This window comes from Corvus brachyrhynchos, unplaced genomic scaffold (assembly GCF_000691975.1).
Source record: "Corvus brachyrhynchos isolate BGI_N302 unplaced genomic scaffold, ASM69197v1 scaffold23, whole genome shotgun sequence".
NCBI classification, from domain to species: Eukaryota; Metazoa; Chordata; class Aves; order Passeriformes; family Corvidae; genus Corvus; species Corvus brachyrhynchos.
The window spans coordinates 7,883,616-7,887,333 of NW_008238983.1; the positions used below are offsets into that span (position 1 = coordinate 7,883,616).

Genomic DNA, 3,718 nt, shown 5'->3' on the forward strand with positions numbered 1-3,718 from the left:
GTGCCCCCGCTCTGCTGTGGGGTGGTCCCGCGGCTGGAACAGGGCCCATCGGCTCCAGGATGGCCGTGGTTTGGCCCAGTCTGGCCCAAGCAGGGCCTGGCCGGGCCCGCTGGCCCCCGCACGGGGCCCGCAGCCACCTGTCCCAGCACTGGAAACGAGAGAGAGCTTGAGGGGGGGTTTCTATTCTTAAGTGTGGATCACAGAGGCAGTCACAATTTTAAGTGGCTTAAAGAATTGTCCATATTCAAACTGGCCAGCTGATAGGTTCTGTCAGGTCACAGAGGAAGCTGTAAGCACCCCTTTGCAAGAACATCACTTCCGGGACTGTGCTTGCTAACCCATGACAAGAGGCTACTACAGTCCTGGATTAATTACGAAGAGAAATTTCTAAAGAAGTACGAATGAAGTATTTATCCATTGCTTATGCAGAAAGAGAACCCATCTGTGACAAAAATTTATTTACAACTCTGGAAAAATGAGATTTTTGAACACAACCTAAAACCTTAGCAGAAAAGTCTTAATAAGATTAATTGAAGTCCATATGACAAAATCTCTCACCTTGAAGTTATTTGCCTTTTGCAGATTGCTGCCTAAGGAATATGTGGAGGCAGGATTTGCCATTCCCTCAGTTGCCTGCACTTTTATCACCTACTTTCATCACAGCCCTCTCTCTTTCACTACTGTAAGAGGATCAGTTGGGAATTTCATCAGTGTCCAGATAGGTAGGCAGATAGCAATTACCTTTCAATGAAAGCAGGTATTTTCAAACAAAAACAAAAGCAAACCAAACAAAAACAAACAAACAAAAAAAACCAAAAAAACACAAAACCCCCAAACCATACAAAACCCAAAAGAAACCTAAAAAAGCCATAAAACACACAACACAAAGAGGACTTAGATCTTGCTATTTCATTATTTTATTAAGAGTCTGTTTTGCACACACTCTGAACATCTGAACATTAATCTCCTGCAGTCAATGAATAATTTCATTCCTGTTTTGCCATTAGACTTAAGGACACAGTGTTTACACCTCTCTCAAAAGGTGACGAAACACTGCCTCTAGGACAAAAATCCACTTCTTTCAAGGATTTTTCTCACAAAAAAATACACTAAAAATAAATAATAATTGTATGTTTCTGCCACTAATATCTTCCCCAGCATTTCATCCAAACTTTTCTGTATTAACAGCTTGATTGACAACTACAAAAGCAAATTAATCTGGTATCCTTAGTCTACATGAAGCACTGGATGCAGACCAGATTCAGCTACTCATCTGATCCATATAGATAAAGTAATCAAAGTGCTTAAAAGAAAAAGGTCCTCCAACACAGCCTGAAGCATTCAGGAAGGAATGGTCATTATGTTTGAGGAAAGGTCCATTTCAGCTTCTAGATTTGATGTTCTGCTCACTTTAGGATCTGCAAGTCTCACAGTTTACCTAATCTCTAATTTCTAGTTTACCAAAAGGGTTATGTGCCCATGGCCCTAAAATTATAAACCCACTTGGCATCCTGAATTCCAGGTCTGATAGCACATAAAACCCCTGCATCATCACTTTGGATCTGTCATATATGTAATGGAAACCAGACTTATAAGCAGCACTGGTAAAATCTGCTGAGCAGTCTCTGAGACAGAATAACCTGCATGGTCAGGTAACGCAGACCATCCTCACACCATTTTGTCCACTATTTCAAAAAGATCACTGTATACTTAGTAAAAATCTACCCAGCTGCCTAAGGCGTACCTCCCATCAGGAGCTACTGCTAAATGTCTTTGAGGTCACCACTGCATGTGACTGCTATGGTGCTGCTGCTTCCTCATCAGCACAGTCACTGTCACAGCAATAGCTCAGGGACTGTCTAGACTGACTGTCACAGATTCCCACCACATCTCTTTGATGAACACATTTTCTCTTAGGCACAAGAATCTTTGTCATCTGAATGTCTTTGAAGCCAGACTAACACCCATTTGGAGAAACCAAAATACTTACATTAAACACTATAAATAGTAACTCTGTCTCACAGGTAGAATTTTACATTTTTTAACTCCCCTCTTCAACAAAAAAAATAGCTCAGGAGGATGGTATATATCAATACCGTAATGTAAAAGTAAATGAGGGAAGTGATATGCAAGGGGCCAATTTTATTGTCTTTTTCTAAGTGAAGTTTGATCAAAACCCAGTAAGTATCCGAATTTGATGCACTTTTTGGATTTTGAACCTCCAGCTTGTGTTAAACTGGCATTTTGGACATATCTTAGTAATCCCCACCCACTGTCCTTAACCACAAGACAAAAAAGAAGACTTTTTTTGATCATATACAAAATTTGATCTGCAACACAGTGTTTAGAGTCAACACATATCATCAGATAAATACAGCTTAGCCAGCAGTATGCCCCCCAGGTCCCCTTGTAACTGGTTACCATTGCATGAATGGGGTAAAGAAGAAACAGGACATGTAGCTTCTTGCCTGAACAAGACATCTCCTAGTGCAGCACAGCATCTCAAGTGGTACATCACCAAAAAAACACCTAATACATACTCACATACGTACACCTGATGTTTTTCCAAGATTATGAATGAGCAACATTTGTTAAAGGAGTACTTGACTGTGGGTGGAAGAAAAACACATGATCTACACTACAATGCAGTTTCTGCTAGCACCCTAAAAACATTTTCAGTTCTCAGCACTGAGCTGGGCCTAGCCTCATCATCCATTTCAGTAGCTCAGATTTCTTCCAATTTCTGTGCATAGAGGACATCTCAGAGTTTGCATATTGGTATTTCAGCCCCATAAGAAGTTTTTGTAAGTCTATTTGCATACTGTGTCCTCTCTTTGATGGGAGGACACAGAAGCCAAGGAAAATGCAGGAGACATCACTCACCTGGATACTGAAAAACTTCAAGTGTCTTGAACTAAATCAGCTCTGCAGAATGAAAGGCCTTGTAACACCCCACACTTTCCAGTCACATAGAATTTTCAGTGAAATCAACTCCTTGCCTGCTTTACCTTGGCTTTTGATGCCAGCTAGAAGCCAAATTAAATCAGGCATCTATTTAGTAAACTTCCCTACATGGTTTTGCTCTGCATTTCAGTACACACTCAGCTGTTGCTGTAAGAAGGATTGATTATGTTTAAGAGCTTGCACTCAGCTGCTATGAATTTACGTAAGCCCATTATGTAAGCCAGAATTTGGGCTCCTTCTTACAGCAAGCTTGACACACCTCACATTTGTCTTCATGCTCAGTTTCTGTTTACAGTCACATCCATGATAACTTGTGAAGAAGAGTAATGCAAACGAGTTACTTCCTCGGTCCCTTGCACCCCCGATGCCACCAAAGGCTCCGGCTACACCTCATGGGGATACACTCCCTCCTGTTCCTCTGCTGCAGCACGCCGCACTCGCAAGTGACAGTAGCTGTGCAGTGAGAAACACTAGAGGGCAATAAACGCCCTTCAATAAGCTTAAGGGAGCCCTAAGGTGTACTTAACGCTTGGCTCCTTCTTAGTTTGGGCACGGATATTATCCTTCCTCGGTTGCACGCTCTAGTTCAGATCTCAAAGGATGTGCACATCAAACCTCTCTGGCCAGGCTACAGCAGCACTTGTGTGCTCACTGAACTGCTTTCCTTTCCATCTATCCTTCTCCCACCACCATTCCTTCTTCCCTTTAGAGAGTTATCCAAGTCTTTCAATGATGTAATCTTTTCCACGTGGTA

At 41.9% G+C, this 3,718-nt stretch overlaps 1 protein-coding gene across 1 annotated transcript in view; it reads right to left on the reverse strand.

The window, feature by feature from the left end:
• The window catches only part of FBXL7 (F-box and leucine rich repeat protein 7), a 288,381-nt gene extending 285,332 nt beyond the window's left edge, over nucleotides 1-3,049 (reverse strand). Inside the window, exon 1 of the mRNA XM_008637189.2 lies at nucleotides 2,884-3,049. The gene's annotated coding sequence lies outside the window, so the exon portion shown is untranslated. The remainder of the gene's footprint in view (nucleotides 1-2,883) is intronic.
• Nucleotides 3,050-3,718: the final 669 nt, after the last annotated feature.